The sequence below is a fragment of the Panicum virgatum genome, chromosome 3K (genome assembly GCF_016808335.1).
Source record: "Panicum virgatum strain AP13 chromosome 3K, P.virgatum_v5, whole genome shotgun sequence".
Lineage (NCBI taxonomy): Eukaryota > Viridiplantae > Streptophyta > Magnoliopsida > Poales > Poaceae > Panicum > Panicum virgatum.
This window is the reverse complement of record NC_053138.1, coordinates 21,061,073-21,081,167: the sequence shown is the minus strand read 5'-3', so window position 1 is coordinate 21,081,167 and position 20,095 is coordinate 21,061,073. Positions and strand designations below refer to the sequence as shown.

At 46.4% G+C, this 20,095-nt stretch overlaps 1 long non-coding RNA gene across 12 annotated transcripts; it reads right to left on the bottom strand.

Moving 5' to 3' along the window:
- Window positions 1-12,613: 12,613 nt before the first annotated feature.
- Window positions 12,614-17,969, bottom strand: LOC120698291. Of its 12 annotated transcripts, XR_005684796.1 has the most exons (8): window positions 16,347-17,765; window positions 16,172-16,264; window positions 15,539-15,760; window positions 14,699-14,775; window positions 14,506-14,616; window positions 13,607-13,984; window positions 13,124-13,490; window positions 12,614-12,863 (listed from the first exon to the last, which is right to left on the bottom strand). It is a non-coding gene; the product is annotated as an uncharacterized LOC120698291 (long non-coding RNA). The 12 variants fall into 12 exon arrangements; XR_005684798.1 differs by lacking the exon at window positions 13,124-13,490; XR_005684800.1 differs by lacking the exon at window positions 14,506-14,616.
- Window positions 17,970-20,095: the final 2,126 nt, after the last annotated feature.

Here is a 20,095-nt window from a genome sequence, read left to right as displayed (position 1 = left end):
GGGACCAGTAGTCAAGTTGTTCCGGCCGACTCTTAAAAGTCGAGCCGCGTTATTGTAATCCGTCGTGTCATGTATCCCTGCTTGTTTGAATGAATGCTTGTTTGGTGCTTGAATGATTTGTTTGTGTGCTTTGTGCGGTACAAAATATTTTATATATACAAATATACCCCAGCATTATACTAGGGGAGTCACCTAATCTTGCCCTCCTTGACCGTAGATGTCTCGTCGCTCGAGCCGAGTCCAGGGACTCCATGCTCAGGAAGACGGTGATGAGGTCAACCCGAGAAACCAAGCCCCTCTGAATGTAGCCCCAGAAGCACCAGAAAATGGGCAACTACCGCCGCTACCTCCCCGTGCCCCAGCACCCATTGACATGGCAGCCATACTGCAGCAGCAGAACCAACTCCTTCAAGTTCTTGTGACCACTCTCACAGCTCAAGCTCAAGGCAATCTTGGCAACAATAGACCTGCAATGCATCATAATGGCAATGGCAGCAGAATTGCAGATTTCAACCGCTTGCAGCCACCTAAGTTTGGAGGATCTGATAACCCCATTGAGGCAGATGATTGGCTGCGAGAGATTGAAATGAAGCTCGAAGTGGTCCATGCAGATGACAGAGACAAGGTTTTACTCGCAGTACAGCAGTTAAAGGGACCAGCCCTTGCTTGGTGGCAGAGTTACCGGGAAATAAATGAAAATGCTAATGAGATGGTATGGGCTGACTTTGTCAAAATCTTCAGAGAACATCACATTCCCAGCAGTGTTATGAAGCTCAAGAGGGATGAGTTCAGAAAGCTTCGTCAAGGTGGTATGACTGTGACAGAGTATCTTCATAAGTTCACAGAGTTGTCTCGTTATGCACCAGAGGATATAAATGATGACGAGAAGAAGCAAGAAGCCTTTCTTGGTGGGCTTAACCCTGAAATCAGGACCTTGGTTGAAGTCACCACCCACAGTGACTTTAATGCTATGGTCAACAGGGCCATCACCACTGAGAGGAACAGAAAGGCAGAACTCAGTGAACGCAAACGTCGGTTTGAAAGCAAGAAGCCCCAGCAGTTGGAGAAGTTCCAGAGGACCCAGTATCCGGCTCACTCAGGTCCAAGGAGCCAGGGTGCCTTTTCATTCAAAGCGCAGCCCGGTTCTTTCCAGAAGCCCACTCAGTCAGCTCCTGTTATGAAGACCCAGAGTACCTTCCGCACCCAACAGACTGGCGGAAGTCAAGTAACCAATGTGAAGACCTGTTTCCACTGCCGCGAAGCCGGACACTACAAGGCCAACTGTCCGTATCTCAATCAACCCGCTCCTTCTGTTTTCTCCAACTCTGTTCAAGGACCAAAGCAGCCAACTGGAGCCAACCGTGCAACACCAGCTAAGAGCCAGCAACAGTCCTTCGGCAAGGCAAAAGTGAATCATGTGAATGCTGAAGAAGCAGAGGATGCACCAGGAGTGATTCTCGGTGAGTTTCTGGTCCAATCAGCTCTAGCCTCAGTGCTTTTTGATTCTGGAGCATCGCATTCCTTTATATCCTCCCACTTTGTGGAAAAGCATGATATACCTACTATAGCCCTTAAGAGGCCACTAATGACCCGTTCCCCTGGAGGTCATATACCTTGCCACTTAGGTGTTTTAGATATCCCTATAAACCTAAGTGGGGTAGTATTCCTTGCCGACCTAGTAGTCCTTACTTCCAAAGGGATAGATGTCATACTCGGTATGGACTGGCTCACCAAACACCGCGGAAACATAGCCTGTGCTGAGAGAGCAGTGACAGTCACCAACCGCCAAGGGTTAACAGTCACATGCCAAATCCAGCCTAGCCTGTCAGACTCCATGGTGAACCACATCCAAGCAGAATCCCCAGAAGAGGTGCCAGTAGTTCTGGAGTTCGCAGATGTGTTTCCAGATGAATTACCCGGTATGCCTCCAGAAAGAGATGTAGAGTTCACTATTGACTTAGTTCCTGGAACCAAGCCTATAGCAAAGAATGCTTATCGGTTAGCAGCCCCAGAGCTTGCCGAGTTGAAGAAGCAGCTTGAGGAACTTCAACAAAAGGGATTTATTAGACCTGCTGCTTCTCCGTGGGGAGCCCCAGTGCTCTTTGTGAAGAAGAAAGATGGAAGCATGAGACTTTGTGTGGACTACCGTGATCTGAATGCAGTCACCATCAAGAACAAGTACCCTCTGCCTCGGATTGATGACCTGTTTGATCAGCTGAAGGGAGCTAAGTTCTTCTCCAAGATAGATCTAAGGTCAGGTTATCATCAGCTCAGAGTTCGACAAGAGGACATATCTAAGACAGCCTTTAGGACCCGTTATGGCCAGTATGAGTTCACAGTGATGCCTTTTGGTCTGACCAATGCCCCTGCCTTTTTCATGACCCTCATGAATAAGGTGTTTATGGAGGAGTTAGATCGGTTTGTTGTGGTATTCATAGACGACATACTGGTCTACTCTAAGAGTGCTGAGGAGCATGGACAACATCTCAGAATTGTGCTGGGAAAGCTCAGAAAACACCAGTTGTATGCCAAGTTTAGCAAGTGTGAATTCTGGCTGCAGAGAGTCAGTTTTCTGGGTCATGTCTTAACAGCTGAAGGTGTTGAAGTGGACCCAGAAAAGGTCAAGGCAGTATCAGAATGGAAGCAGCCAACCTCAGCCTCGGAGATCAGGAGTTTCTTGGGATTAGCCGGCTATTACCGAAGATTCATCGAAGGTTTCTCTAAGATAGCCCGGCCTATGACTGAGTTACTTCGGAAGGACACGAAGTTTGTTTGGTCTGAAGCTTGCGAGAGAAACTTTCAAGAGTTGAAGAGGCGACTAACTTCTGCCCCAGTGCTAGTCTTGCCAGATAATCGGAAGAGCTTTGTCGTTTATTGCGACGCATCCCGACAAGGATTAGGTTGTGTGCTTATGCAAGAAGGAAGAGTTGTAGCTTATGCCTCAAGACAGTTGAGAACACATGAGCAGAACTACCCCACCCATGACTTGGAATTAGCCGCAGTGGTGCATTCCCTCAAGATTTGGAGACATTATCTGATTGGGAATAAATGTGAAATCTACACGGATCACAAGAGCCTGAAGTACATTTTCACCCAGTCAGATCTCAACCTTAGACAAAGAAGATGGTTGGAGTTGATCAAAGACTATGATTTGGAAATTCATTACCATCCTGGAAAGGCTAATGTGGTGGCTGATGCGCTCAGTCGTAAAGCATATTGCCATCACTTAGTCACACAAGCCCCAGAGCTGAGTGAAGAAATGAGGAAGTTGAACCTAAGGGTTGTACGCCGCTCTTGCAACTATAATCTTAGTGTCCGTCCCGTCCTGGATGACCAGATAAAGGAAGCTCAGATGGAGGATAAAAGATTGGTATGGATTAAAGGTCGCAACAGTGAAGGCAAAGCCCCAGATTTCAGAGTAGATAAAGATGGAGTCTTGTGGTTCAAGAAGAGATTATGTGTGCCTAAGCAAGGTCATTTCCGCAGGACCATCTTGGATGAAGCCCATAACTCAGCCTATTCCATTCACCCTGGCACTACAAAAATGTACCTGGACCTTAAGGAGAAGTATTGGTGGAATGGTATGAAGGGGGATATCGCTCGATTTGTCGCTCATTGTGATGTGTGCAACAGGGTTAAGGCAGAGCATCAGAAGCCCAGTGGATTACTCCAGCCGTTGCCGATCCCAGTATGGAAGTGGGATGAAGTTAGTATGGATTTTATCACCGGTCTACCAAGAACCCAGAGCGGTCATGACTCAGTTTGGGTGATTGTTGACCGACTCACTAAAGTGGCACACTTCATCCCAGTGCGTACCACTTATGGAGGTGATAGATTAGCCAAATTATATATTGAGCGTATTGTGAAGCTGCATGGAGTACCTAAGAGGATTGTGTCAGATAGAGGCACCCAGTTCACTTCGAGATTCTGGAGCAGGTTACATGAAGCACTTGGTACAAAGTTGGACTTCAGTTCAGCCTATCATCCTCAGACTGATGGCCAGACCGAAAGAGTTAATCAGATCCTTGAAGACATGCTAAGAGCCTGTGTTCTTACTTATGGCAAAAATTGGGAAGACAGTTTGCCATATGCAGAGTTCTCTTACAACAACAGCTACCAGTCAAGCTTAAAGATGTCGCCATTTGAAGCCCTCTACGGGAGGAAGTGTCGCACACCTCTCATGTGGACCGAAGTCGGTGACCGCATTATTGAGGGCCCAGATTTTATTAAAGAAGCAGAAGACAAGATAGCAGAAATCAGAGAGAATCTAAAGGCAGCACAATCTCGCCAGAAAAGTTATGCCGATAAAAGAAGACGTACTCTCAGCTTCGAAGTTGGAGACTATGTGTACCTTAAAGTTTCCCCAATTCGCGGCACACGCAGATTCCTGGTACGAGGGAAGTTGGCCCCACGTTACATTGGACCTTTCCCAATTATCAAGAAAGTGGGAGCGGTAGCCTATAAACTTCAGTTGCCAGCAGAGATGTCAGATGTACACGATGTATTTCATGTGTCCCAACTCAGAAAGTGCCTGCGAGTACCAGAAGAACAAGTGGCCCCAGAGACAATCGACCTGCAGGATGATCTCAGATATCAAGAGGTACCAGTAAAAATTCTGGACACTGTGACGCGAAGAACCCGCAACTCAGAAGTCAGGATTTGCCGAGTTCAGTGGAGCAGGCATTCGGAAGCAGAAGCAACTTGGGAGAGAGAAGATGCGCTCCGAGCCGAGTTTCCCAGTCTCTTTAGTGGTGAAGCTGAATCTCGGGGACGAGATTCAACCTAAGTGGGGTAGGTTTGTAACATCCCACTCATCACGATTAAGGGGGGGGGGTGTTGAAATTTATAAAGCAAACTTCTATAAGGTTCTATAAAAATATGAATAAACCATGGCGTAATTTTGTTCACCATGACAAGATTCTAGAATGTTCCACAAGAATCATAAGAAGACAAGAAGCTTGGATATTTTCTTGCCATGGTAAAATTTAGAATTTTCTAGAATTAGATATTTGTAGGGAACTTAGATATTTGTAGGGAGCTTCCTAGATTGTGACAAGTGTCACTCATCCAAGAGGGTATGGGTGCCTATATAAGGAGGGTGCCACCCCTTGCCATGCCATACAACTCCACTCCATCCCACACACATTCAAAGGCATGGTAGAAGTGAGCATAGGTAGAGTGTGCTAGGTGTGTTCCTTTGTTGCTTCAATAAGGTAAGCGTCTTTATCAGTGTTAGTCTCCCGGTTAAATTTAAGTACTTAGTGTATAAGTTGTGATCCATCGAAGGTTGGCTCTGCCACCCGGGATCACAAAAGGGTCTGGGCTTCATCGAAGGTTGGCTCTGCCACCCGGAAGCCAGCTTCATCTGTTGGTAGGCTCTGCCTCCCGGAAGCAAAAGACGGCTCTGCCGTCAAAAGGACCCGGTACACTAAGTAACTAGAAGCTGACCGACTCTGAAGTGAGTTGGTGTAGATCCTCAACTTAGTAGGGCCGCCTCAAATTCCAACAATCACTAAAATAAAACTTATGTTGCAATTAAACTAGCAACGTAAAATAATACTAACGTTATATGAGGTGTTACATAACTACTAGGTACACTATTTTATACTCTTGCCTTGCATTAGTACATTCGTTCCCTCCAGTAACCATCATACGCATGCTTACACCTACGACAAAAATCATCTCGTTTCCATATAAGTCTCTCAAGTCACCGTACCATGCCATAATTCCCAGACAATCATGACAGCGCCTACCTCCTTTGCCATAACTTCATCATTCCCTGGAAGCCACAGAGTACCCACACCATTGACCTTGAAAAGACCCGTCATGGCAGCACTCACCTCGCTAAAAATCGGGGTCGCCACGCACAGTGCCGGCCGAGATTTTTTCCGCCGAACCGCCTCACCCGCTCGCTCTCACTCGCGCACGCGCGACATGCCGGCCCCATGATGGGACCGCGCACTGCCGCCGGCATCACGCCGTGTCGCCCACTCCCGCGTCCCTACCTCGCCCACGCCGCTGCAGCGCCCTCGCCGGCTTTGCCGCCTCGGCGCTCACGCCTTCAGTGCTGCCACTGTTCGCGTTGACGGCGAGCTACCGCAGCCCACGCCGTCGCCGTCCTTGCGCGACGCCGCTGCTGCTCTCCTCGCCTATAAAAGGAGCAAGACCGTGACGAGCCCCGTCACCAGCCCAAGCGCACCGAGCCGCTTCGCTCCACCAGCTGAACCACTCCTCCCGAGCCCAACTCACTCACGAAACGAAGCTCCAATAATTGATCCTCTTCCTCGAGCTGTTCCACGCCAAGGTGAGATGGCAGGCAGCTCCCCCGACCATTAACTCCACTAATAAAGGCCCAAAACACCCCCAGGCCGTGAGCACTTAATCCAAATCATTCTACCAATCAATACTGTAAACTCAAAATCTCCTTCATATCAACTCCTTTTCACGTAACTCTTTTTCCTCCTATTTTCATCTCCATTTGAGCTTATTGCTTGCTTGTGTTTGTTTGCCGGTTGTGCCGTTCTCGCCCGTAGATCACGGAGTGACCGAGGAGGAGCCCGCCAAGGAGCCAGAAGACCCGTACCACGAGCAGGAAGCCGCCGCCGACGACGCGTACGCAAGCGAAGGCAAGTTTCATCGACCCCTACGTGAGCGGTTGCATCCATGTGAGGACGTTTAGCTGTAGCCTGGGTCTAAGATCGATTACATATACCAGTACTTGAGTGATTGAGTGTGCTCATGCATGCATCTGAGTAGTCATGCATATCCAGAACTGAGAATATGATACGAAGGGATCTGGCTGAGGCCAGGGCAGCTGGGTATGCTGGAGCCGGCGCTACCGTGGTGGTAGACTGGCAGGTGAGTGCTACCGTGGTGGTAGGCTCGAGTTGACATGTTGAGGGATGGTTGCTGCCCTGGTGAACCATAAGGACCGAGTTGTTTTGACATCTCACCTAGCTTACTTTCAGTACGACCACATGAGTTTGTATGGGCAAACCTTAGCCTAATCCCACTGGTTAACCTGGTAGTCATCCGAGGTGGATATGTTTTGGGGTGAGACCTGGATTGGTCCAGACCCGAGGGTTTGGGGGCGACTAGTCGGGGTTGAGCCATGGCTGGGTGTCGGCTATGTCGGTTGTCCGTTCGGGCAGCCGAGCGTGTGGGTACAGTGTACGACCTCTGCAGAGTGTATAATCCATTCGAATGGTCCGTGTCCACGGTATGGACAGGCTACGGTGTGGTCCTGACAACTAGTGAGCTACCTACTGTGTGTTGTGTCGGGAAGAGTTGCATACCATTAGCTGCATTATTAGTAGAATGTGCTTATTATGCGTCGTGCATGTCATTTCCCCTCCCGTAGGGTGAGGTGGAGCTTGCTGAGTACTTTTGTACTCACCCCTGTTGATCTTTCTCCAGAGGATCCTGACTTTGTGCCAGAAGACTACGAGTAGATTGTGTCCGCACCCAAGCTGATCGAGTGGAGCCGTGATGGATGAAGAGCTAGTCCTTCATGTCGCTATGCTAGTTGTTATCCTATGGTTGTTCTGTGTAGCTTTGTGTTGTCACTTTACTCCTCATGTACGTGTTAAATAAAGCTCTGTATGACTCTGAACTCCACTTGATGTAACATGTATTATGCCGGAGACCTTATTCGGTAATTAATACATGGTTTAGCCTTGATCTTCGGGTCGGGGCGTTTCAAAACCCATTCCCGAATTCCAACTCTTCATCCTTGCATCACATATAGCTTCATGTAGGCTTGTATCACATTTAACTTACAGTGAAATCTATCTTGATCCACAAGCAATTTTTCTTCTCTAATGAATGACACTTGTCAATATGAAATTCTCCATGTCTCTTAGAATTTTTGGACTTGATCATTATCGGTTTCTTTGCTCATGCCAAGTCTTTGCTTACATAGCCTCTAGAAACACGCCTTTCGATCCCATCCATTTATCCTCAAGAGCCCTCTTGAACTCATATTAATTTTGCCATTACAATGAACATCATTTCTTTCATGCTTGCTTGATCATCAACTATATCATACATTCCTTATGACAAGTTTCTCCAATTGTGAGACTATGCCTAAGCATATACCTTTGTCTCATTCACAATACCTTGGCTTGTTATTTTGAATTCCACTTACATCAACAAGCTTCATTTGGATATACGAATAAATTCTTTATCGTTGATACATATCCCAATTTCCATGGTAGCTGTTGTTTGTTAATATTCTCATACTAGAACATGTCATTCATCTTGTTATATGAGCATGTGTCCTGAATCTTGATTCATCTCATCACATGGATTACAATTGTGATAATCAATTTCTGCTCATATACTTAACAAGATAGTTAGCCCTTTAATCGTGGTGTCAATCAATCCACCAAAACACACTAGGGGCCGAGATGTACTTTCAGTCATTCAGAGGACACGCTAGTCTCAGGCAAGCCAAAGGCAAGGCCAAGCCAAGGACAGACACAACACAAGCTCGAATTCACTCTGAACAATCCCGTTCTCATCCTCTTGAGAGCACAAGCAATACAACACACAGTGGATGTAGTGTATTACGCTCCGGCGGCCCGAACCACTCTAAACCTTCTGTGTTCATCGTGTTCTTGTATCTAGATCGGACTAATCCTAGCTACCCCCCGAGTACTCACCCTCTGGGTTTAGGCGGGTGCACTACGCTACCCGGCTATGGGTTTGCACACCACGACATTGATCGATCAATTTTATCGCTATACATAAACTGCATATGCAGCCGCAGCACAAACATGCATCAACAATTTCCTCCTCCTAAACTCCCTGGCTGTCAATCTACGTGACCTAGAAAAGTGCAAAATATGTATCAAAATTTTCAAGGACAAAGATTAAACATCAGGGACATCTAACGCGCCTAAATCAGTTTGGCATATACATGGTCAGAGATTCATATCCAAGATTGATGAGCAGTCTACATCCATGATGAGGAATTTTTTAGATCTATAATTTTTTTAGGGAGAGAACAAATCGAATCAAAACGAAATCCCCCTTCCTACCGCAAGGAGAGGAGGAGGGAGGCAGGGGCATTTCAAATCAATAGCTTGCCTGAGTAGAGGATGAATTCAGTCAAGAGAAATACCCATATTCCTGTTGCAACAAAGAGAGAGAAGCATCAGGTCATGCCGTTGCTACCCAAGGTGAAGAAGAGATGAAAGGAAGGCCCAGACGTACCTTGGCATTGCTGTCACCGATGATGCTAGACTGCTGCTGCACGACCACGCCGCGTGGTCTCTGGTGCTTCTCTTCTCCTCCTCGCGTGCGCGGCACAGATACTGCCGACCGTGGCTATGTCTCCCATGCGGCGCAGCTGCCGGCCGCGCCGCGGGCAAGTTCAGCGGATCCACGCCGGCCCATGCCGTGCGAAGGGGTGAGGAGGGGAGGGACTCGGGGCGCTGGCCGCAGGACCGTGCGGCGGGCGTTGGGCGGCCGGGTCGGTGAATGCTGGCCAGGGGTGCGGTCCACGCGGAGCCACGGATGACGCTTGTCGGGAGCGGGTGGTGGCCGGTGGCGCGGGTTTGAGACGCAGGGTAGTCGGCGCAGCCGATGACGGGGTCGAGCGGCTCCTCGACCTCCTCGATGCGGCTGAAACCAGCTTCGATGCGCGAGCGGTGCTTGAGCGCGAGCACCAGGCGGAGGGGCGCACGGTCATCGGGGCTATAGAGGCGACGCAGAGCGCGGCAAGGTGCCGCGCATGGCTCCCGGGCCACCATGCCGTCGCGGATCTCGCCAGGATCGCCTCCTTTCCCTCCGAGCCACGCCTCGTGCCGGATCTGGATCCCGCGGAAGCTAGCGGCGGCGGCGGAGAGTAGGAGGAGCGCCGGCGGGAAGGAGCAACGGAGGCAGGTGGCGGAGAGGGAAAAAGGGAGGGGAGGCGACGGCGGGGAGCGTGGGAGAAAGAGGGCACCGGGGAGGAGAGTGAGAGGGGCTAGGGTTTGGGGCTATGGGAGGGGGCAAACGAAAAAGTGGCTCGGGGGGTTGCAAATATGATAGTATTATCGAATTTTTCCTTATTTGTGTGGAAATAAATATTATTTTGAGGGTCTGAATGGAAAAGTTATGAACGTGGTTGCTGGTGCTCGATGGATTTTGCTGTGATTTTTGGAAACTCGAAGGGTTTTTTTTGAAAAATGACCAGAACTCGTGGCGGCGTGACACGCGTCCCTTTTCTCACGTGAAACGCGGTGGGAACAGCGCAGAGGGGTGGATTTTAACCATTCCGATGGCATGGTTGGTTTGCAATGTCAATGCAAAGAGCGAAAGATGTGCACTGATCTAAATGAAGGAAGCATGTTTATTAGGCAAGTCTCAGTGAGAGTTTCATAGACATAGTTACCTAAGCTAGAAACTAGATAATTGTGTCAGATGGGTTTCATGGTATTGAAACTCTCCTCCATAAAATTTTATATTTTCTCTTTTTTGTTACGTCAGCAAAATTGATGATATTCAATGTTATGAAACCCTGCATGAAACTCCATTGAGACTGACCTTATGAAACTACGTTTCCTGTATGCATAGGGTATATATTTCAATTGTTTTAAATACCGAGGTTACCTTTACATGAACCATAGAGAACTATTTGATATCTTGCTTTGCCAGATTGATGAATTATTAGCAACTACATTCACAAGTGACACGCTCATACCTTCAACGAGTATTATTTGATATGGTATTCAAGTTTTGGATAAATCCATGATTTATACAAAAATTGAGGTCGCCACTCATATATGCTCGGGCGCCGAGTGCGGTAAATCGACTCGACGAATCCAGATTTGGGTTTGAATTTTTAGCCCGTTGTGATTGTGAGGATCTGGATTTTTCAACCCACAATAGAAACCTGTGAAATTCCTGGTTATGCTCGACCTAGCCCAAGAAACAATAGTCGATACGTGCATCAGGCCGGTCGGTCCGGCTTTAACTTGCCAAAAGGATTTGAACCAATCTTTTTTGACGTGGTCTACTCAAGAGATGCATAGAGTTCCCATAAAAAAAAGAGACACGTCGGAGCCCGCAAGCTAATCAAAACCAATCGAGAAGGAGAGAAAACGTGGTACGATCTACGATGATGTACGCAGGCCCGTGCCCAGGGGCGTGCGGCCCCTGCGGCTGCACGGGACCCCATTTTCTGGGCCCTAAATAGAATTTGTAGCAGACTATTAACTCTCTACATTCTTCCTACTTAGCCGGTCCTAATATAAATGATGAAATGGACGCATACCACGTCTTTGTCCTGCACAAAACAAAAAGGCCCGCAACACTGAGGAGTCCTGACGCCCGCCGCCCGCCAGTTTAGTTGTTGTGCCGTCTTCCTTTAATCCTGTGCCGATTCATCTTCAGTTCTTGTTTTTCACGAGTCACGACACCAAGAGCCGAGCTGTCGAGGAAGATGCCAGACGGCAGGACAGGCAACACCGTGTCACCGCCGAGGCCATGATCGCGAGTTCGCGACGGCGACGCGGTGCAGCAGCCGGCCGGCGGCCCCAAAGTAGGAGGAGAATTCAGCAACGACATGTCGGCAATTTCAACTCTTCACGCAATTAACTGGCTTAAGGAGAAGGTAAATAGATATTTTTTTTAATTCTCCAACTGTATTAATATACATATATACTTGTATCCTTTGAGTCTTTAATGGATTAATTATAATTTTGTTCTTTCATCTTTTATGTTAAAAAACGATCGATTGAAATCATATTTTTTGCAAATCGATTTAGAAAATATAATTTTAGCAACTATAAATATAAAGATGGTTAGTCTAGCAGGCATCACTTTAGAATTTCGCACAGGCCCCGATTTATGCCGGCACGCCTTTGGATGTAGGTAACTTCATCAAGAGCACGGGAACGAAAGTGCTACGGCATCGGGGTGGCTTGAGAACAGCAAGGGTAAAACGGTAACTCGGACACGGATCGCAGAAGAGAGGGCCCTACCACCCAGCCGAGATCCGATTTTAGAAAAATGGAGCCCCTCGACCCCTCGTGCTTTGAGCCTTTGAGCTCGGATCGAGCAGAGTTGATGAGCCAGCCGCGGCGCGGTGCGGCGACGATAAATTAAACTTTAAGGTTGAAGAAGGACGATGATGATGCGGCTAGACGATAATCAGGCGGAGGGGGACAGGCGGCCGGGCCGGCGAGGGAATGGATAGGCTGGTAAGGCCCGTGCTTATCCACTATCCTCCGCGACAGGCTGCCGCGACGCGATCCTCTGCGGCGCGTGTACGTGTGGTACCGCCTGTCTCTGCACAGGCCTGGTGCCGGGGCCGGGCAACTAGTACTCCATACTCTAGTAGTTGTTTTTTTTTGGAGACGGTACTCTAGTAGTTGTTGGTTTCACTTGCAGGCAATGCAAGCAACGTTCATTAGCTAGTTTATTAATCCGGCCTTTATTCTTTAACTGACATTGCACCACCAGTGAATATAATTAACTTTATATTTATTCACTTTCTGTACACGGCATGTCGTGATTGTGAGAGACATTGATCATTACACGTGTTAATTTATCCAGATTTTAATTATAATTCAGATTGATTTGTTCAGATTTCGATTAGAATTTTAATTGATAGACCAAATAAATATTATTTAATTTAGAAATAGTATGGATAGAGATAGAAATTTTTTTATCACTCCCCTCCACCGGGGAAAACGAGACGCGACATGGCCCATGGCCGCCATCGCTCGGAAATGCATGCTCGCGCCACAGCGTGGACGGACGCCAGAGAGCTGATTATTTGCATCGACGCGGCGACCGGGGCGAGTGCATTGAACCGTGTGTGGGACGATGCATGGGTCCTTGCACTGCCGTGCACAGTTCCCATCCCCGTAAACCTGTAAACGCAAAAAAAAACTATCACATCGAATATTGCCACATGCATGAAGTACTAAATAAAGTCTATCTACAAATTTTTTTTGCATAAATGGGCTGTAAATCGCGAGACGAATCTAATGAGCCTACTTAATTAGCATCATTAGATTCGTCTCGCGATTTACCATCCATATGTGCAAAAAAATTTATAAATAAACTTCATTTAATATTTTAAATTAGCAAGATTTCAATAAAAAAGGTTTTGCATTTCATCTAAACAGACCCTAAAGGAAAGGCTTGGTTCCCCGTTCGTCACGCGTCCGCCCGATGGATCCGTCCGCAGCAGTCTGTGTCAGACGGCGGCCGCGTTTAGGGCGTCCGCAACGGTCCTCGCCAGCTGCTAGCGACGTCGCCGGCTGCATTTATTCTTCGGGCCCGCGCGCTCTCTCGTCGCTCAAATCCATCGGCGCCGAACTCCTCGCTAGCAAACACTACTGTGTGTCTACTGTTCATCGATTAAAGAATGAAATCGCTGGCCCAAATCGCCCGCTGTTGCGGACGCCCTTGTATGCTCGCACGGCGTTGGCGTGCTTATCCTCGCGGCCTCGCCTCGCGGCAGGCTAATCCTATTCCTTTTGGGCGGGCCGAACCTGTACCGGCCGTGGAGACGAGCATCACGATGTTTAGCAGAATAGCAGAGCTGAACTGCACCAACCGAGCACGGGCAGACATAAGGAAAAGCAAGTTGTAACTTGTATGAACGAACCTGCTCGGAGGAATCATCTCTCCCTCCGTTAACGACTGCGATCCACACGACTGTGGAAGCCCATGTTTTCCTATATACTAACATTCGGCGAGGCGCCGACGCGCCCTGCCATTTAAACTGTCAAATGTAAGTAAGCATAAGATAATAAAAAATAACAACTAAATCATACGCATGGTATAAGATGGATTCAATATAAAATCAGCACATTTGGTAGCAAGCTAGACACCGTGCTACACAGTTTGCAGATTGAGGTCAATGCAGGGTCTAGGTCCCATGCATTGGACTCTTCTTGCCGGAGACCAAGGGCACATAAAAAGCCGGCTGCAACTGTTAGACAAAAGCAACATGAGCTTCACTGCTCATGCATCCTTGCTTGGACTGCAAAAGGATAATAATTTAAAGTTTAGCATGTGTCATGTACATGTAACAACTTCGAAATGATCAGCTACTTGTATGGTTTCTAAAAACAGGACTGCAGGTTGCTAATTAAAAAGATCAACAAAATAGTAACAATAGTGTTTCTCTATCTTCTGCGCCTTAATACATTTTGTTAAGTTATCTCGGCTGGCCACTTTGATTAACCAAGATTACGTGGTTACATGCCTTGTCGATCTTATTTTTCTTATCATAAAAATATCACGTTATGATCAGTTAACTAAACTATCAGATTATGTTATGAGTTAATCATATAGCTTGAATGATTTTACCTTAAAATCCTTTCCCTGTTTACATATCAGATGAGGTACTAAATACTCATAAGCTAGGCTGCATCACTTTCCACTGGTATAAACTGAACCTAGTTGAAAGTATGAATGCCACAAACATCTTAGTTGCAAGAGTTATATACTGTTCAACACTGGTCTGTTACATACAGGAGGTTGATGAAAGTAGATAGGTACATGTTCTAATCAGAGGTGGCTGCACCACCGTCACTGCTACAACTACCATCTGCAGTTTCTTCACCAGTAAATATCTTCTTAGCAACTTTCTTGTTAGGGGATGGACAGGACCTAGAAGTACAAATATGGGTTTTTATGTTCAATAAGCAACTGGTAGAAGTAAAAAAAAAATAGGGTCGCTGACAGGTATAACCTTTTCTTTGTAGTGCTTTTCCATGTCTTTGTAGAGGAGCTACCAGGTGCATCTGCAGCAGCAACCAAAGCCTTGTCCTGTGTCAAGATACACCAAAATTAGAAAGCAAGGCTACTGAAGGGAACATCATTCATTTGCTACATTTCAGTCTACATAGAGTAACATAAGATTAATTCAAATGCCACTTAGTTATACATATTAGGAAGGTTAGTTTGCTTATATTGTAATAAGAAAATACTTACGATAAACCAACAAGCATGCTGAAACTTGTACAGTATACTCAAATCAAATCATATCAGAATATATTAACATTGAGTGATCAACACATATAAAATTGCTATCCCGATTCCATATACAGGCAACAAGATAGGTTAGGTTCTTTATAACTGAAACCAAAGGAGGCACGAGCATGAGCCTTATTATGCATCACTGGCCACAATTATTCTTTTACTGTACTCAGTCTCAAGTGGATACAAATTAATGCCAACAGGAGACCAAAACAATTACTAATAATCTCAAGTTGTAACGAATTAGTAATTGCAATTAGGCAAACAATTAGAACAAACAACAGAAAGGATTGCTTGTCATATCCCATGAGTTAGCTCCAAATAATTACTGTTACTGTTTACTGTGGCAAGCTAAGTTAATCTCACCGCAGGTGAATCTGAAATCACACAAAACTTAATTTGATGTGTTGCCTATTTCACTAAAACAGTTCAGGCAAGGACTTCATTAACATCCAAAAACAGGAGCAGTGTGAATCACAAATGCAGGTTAGCGATTAGCACTGATAGAAATAATATTCATCTAAGCAGTGTATATGTGAGGGTAGAAGCTTACATGTATTTTATTTTATCAGAGTAATGCTTCTGATCAGAAAAGGTTCAGACTGCTGCACTTTTTTTTGGTATACGAGAAAGAAACAGCAATCCCATACAATGCTCAGATGGGCTGTCAAAGACTAATCTTTTCTTGGAATTTAGAAAACATGGAGTATCTTCAAATTTAATTGAGTAACCAATGGACCCTTGTTTCTGGCTTCTCGCATTTAAGTCTTGCAACCTGTGGCACAGCTTAAACAGAAAATTGAAAGCTTCACATAAGCATGGAGAAAGTAAAGGAAAGGCTCATTAGAGAAAGGAGGGGCATGTTCAATTTTACTACTTTAACCAGATTCTTCAAGACAAATAAGAAGCATATCAATTAATTTGTTCCATTACTTCGCATTGGAAAAAGAACAAACACTTAGCTGAAAATCAAAGTTTACCATCCAGATGGGAAAATCACACCAGAATTTAAGATGATTTAATTAACAAAGTGCATGCTTTACTGCAGTCCTGCAAAATAATTGCACCAACACACATACAATATTCCACCTCTCTTCTGCAAAGATTACATGCTGAAAACAGGCAATGAGCACAGAGGCATGAATAGGGAATTCATCTGATCTGAAAAATTGGCAAAAGAATTTACCTTCTCTCAGCTGTACTGATTGTTGAACAGCCATATAGTTCCAATTCTCTTCCCTTCACTCTAGTTCTTCTTTCACCGGGTCACCCTGAATCCCTGATTACATGAGGAAGCTCCTGAGTACAATAAATAAGACCACAATAAAATAGGCTGAAAGAATACCAGGACTTAGGCTTACATATAAATTAGTGCAATATAAGCTGAACAATCACATGGGAATTGACATCCTTTAGGATGAGCCCTTCATTCCTTCGCACTTAAGTCTCAAGGCGAGGAACAAAATTTTGCAAGTCTATAAGAGCGCACACCTATACCCCAACTGCATCATTAGAGTACAGACAGAAATGCAATCCATGGATTCGAACAAATAGAAATGCAATGATGGAGACCCACCCTATCTCAGATTTGCCAACATTAGTGCTAAGTTATCACATTCCAGGATGATCACAACTTCTAAAGCAGACAAGCAATAACTCAGTAGCAGCACATGACTCAACAAAGAAGGCGTACCTGACTCAGGCCTAAACTATGGGGGGTGGCCCATCCAGCCGGACCAGCCCATTGTGTATGGAAATAGTTTTCTTTAGAAAAGTTCAGAATAGTTTAAACACAAAAATGGGTAACCAATAAACACAACCCTTCACTGAGAACAATGTTTGGTTCACTACCACATTAAGGAATCCTAATTGGTTTGATAACTGAGAACCATAAAAGCAAGAGGTTCTGCAATGTGTTCACAGTTTTGGTTTGGTTTATATCAGATCGGCCTAAACACTGTTCAAGCAATGTATTTCCACAAGCAAGCATGCTGCTAGAAGGAATGGCTGTCCACCTATGCTTGGAGGCCTCATAACTCTGAATATGTGGTTAGTTTATATCTAACAACTGCTGCTTTAGCTAAGAACCCGTGATTCAGTGTATTCCTGAGGTAGATGAGAATATCAGCAGCCTTACTGCTAGCAAAATTTTCTTGTTCCTTCTACAAGTAAATAAAACAGTGACAGCAGAAGGTCTTCTTTCCAACAAAAGCTTTACAAAGAACACAATATAATTACTATAGAAGATGGAACCTGAGATGGAACTTCTACTTATGTTATTCACTAAAAGACATCAGCTAGTTATAGAAGATCTGAGTTTGCAAGGATCTCAAATCTAGCCATCTGCAATCCAAAAAAATTTCTAAAACGGAAAAAAAATCCTCACCACACGGGATGACCCAACACTACCAAACATTTCTGGGAATAGCCAACACTAATAATTGATTATGTAAGATAGGTAAAAGAAAGGTTTGTGAATGACATGAGAAAAGAAATAGATACCAAAGCCAGTGTCAGATGATTAATATAGGGCAACTGCAAACACATGGAAAGGAACAGAGGAGGGACAAGCTCACCCTGGGATCGTTCGGCTCAAACCCAAGAAGGCTGCCGCAATGGGCGTTCCTCAGAGCAGGTCATGGAATCCATATCAGCATCTGCACCTGCACAGGAAGAGCAAGAAGCTGCGGATTAGGTCAAGGCACGATTGATTCAAAGCAGCTGAAAGAGAAGTGCATGAAGAGATGAGAAAGAAGGGGCCGTCAGGCCGCCGCCCCGCCGCTACACCAGCACCAACGGAGGAGGGGGGGCGAGGGAGAGAAGGGTCACCCGCACCGGAAGACAAGGTGGGGTGCCCCGCCGGCCCTGCAGCCGCTGCCCCCGCAGCCGCGGCCCTCGCCGGATCCGGAGGGGAGGAGCGCCGCGGTGAGGGGGGCAGGGAGGGGCGGCGTCGGGAGCGGGGTGCGGCACGTGGCACCGGGGGTGGGGGGTGGGGGAGAGCGACGACTCTGGGGAGGAGAGGAGGAGATGGTGGATGAGGATGGGTGGAAGGACTGCGATGCAATTTTAAGAAAAGAGAAGGGTGGTTTCGCAAAAATGCCCGCAGGCATGCCGCCGCGTGTCCCGTGAAGTGCGGGGAGAGGAGCACAGGGCAGTTACTTTTAACCATTCCGATGATAGTCCCGGAGGGCGACGCCCTGCCGATAGGTCCACGTCGGTCAAAAAAAAATTGGCCCGTCCAATCGCGATCCGATGGCTACGGATGAAAGAGAATTTTGCTATTTCGGAATACTAAATAAAATATATTTACAAAACTTTTTGCACGGATGGGTTGTAAATCACGAGACGAATCTAATGAGTATACTTAATTCATGATTAACTCATAATTAGTGAACGGTTACGGTAGCATCACTGTTGTAAATCATAAATTAAGTAGGCTCATTAGATTCGTCTCGCGATTTACAACCTACCCGTGTAAAAAGTTTTATAAATAGAATTTACTTAGTATTCCATGCATGTGCTCAAATATTTGATGTGACGTTTCTGGGATAAATTTTTTGAATCTAATCACGGCCCTAATTTCTATATATGATAGCCCCGAAGGTCGGCACAAGGGCAGACCGGCCACGTCAGTAAAAAAGATTCCCACCATTCGATCCTAAATTGACGGTGCATGTGATCGGCCATGCCATCGTAATCTTTGAAGCCTTGAGACACGAATGGTCCACGCATCAGCTCTCCATTCAGTCACTACAAAATATCTGAATCTAGAACTCTTGACCGGTAAATTTGGTGGCCTCCAAATGGGTGTGCGCTCTACTGCAACGACAACAGTGAAGCTAGGCCGGAGAGCCACGCGGCGAGTTTGGGCGGGTCGCCGGGCACACCCTCGACGGGTGCGGCGAGTTTATGTCATCACTGGCGGGCGACCCGGCCTAGCTTCGGTACGCCGCGGTGCCGCAAGTCGGGCATGATAGACGCGCATTGCATGGTGAGGAGATGCCCGAGGACCGCTCCCGGCCGTCTTCGACGGCGAGATTGAGACGTCAGATTTTAGCTACTATTTTTTTTATCTTTTTTGTTTTAAAAATAAATATCCTATTTCTATCTATATATATTCATTTGTCTATATATCTACTATAAATCTCTATATAAATTTATATTGCCAAACAGAAACAAGTAAATAAATTACGGTGCAAGGCACTCGTTACATATATACACGCTGCATTACACACAGTCGGCCGCGCATAGCCCATGCCCTCGGGAATTTGGGCTTCATGGGCTAGCGAGGTGTCACTCTTTCGCTCGGCCCAATGTAGGGCGCTTTTTTCTTTTTTATATTAAAAAAATAAAAATTTCAAAAATATATGTTCGTTTTGAAATATTTCAAAAATATCCCTCGGTCGCCTTCCCATAGGGCGACAGGCCTGTTGTCGACCGAAACCCACCGGCGAGCAACGACGGGCAACACAAAGAGCCGGGAGGTTGCTGGTGCGCAGGCAAGCACCGCTCCCTCGTCGGCGGCCCGCAAATTCCGTCACGCGCCCGGAGGATGTGTGAAAGCCGGGCGTGCCACCTGACCTATACCCGATCAGGAGGGTGTAGACGTGCTCCGAACAGTTTCCTGCATACAAAGACACGCGTAAATGTAAGTCCGAGCCGTAGTCGGCTCCCCGGGACGACTCTTGCATCGGCTTTGAAGAGCCGATCGAGTCCCGGTGTCAGATGGGATCTGATTGTATCCGGATATGACAAATAGAGCAAATCACTATAAAACTGCTTCAATCGAGTCCAATTAATCTTAACCCACGATGGTAACAGCCTCACTGCTAGATCGGAACATCCTACACGTGACTGGTCCTAGCGAACGTAACAGACAACTAAACCACAACCTAAAACAGAGGCCTAAGAACTAGCAAGAGCCGATTCCCGGAATGACCCATTGGAGGGGTATATATAGGCAGCTCACACAAATAGAGCCGTTGGAGAAAAGCTGTCAGAAAACTGCGTAGCGCCGGTTAATCCGACGTACCCCCCATTGTCATCGTCGGTTTAACCGGTGAATGTAAACTGCCTCTTCTGAAAACTAGCCGTTACAACTAGGGCAGAT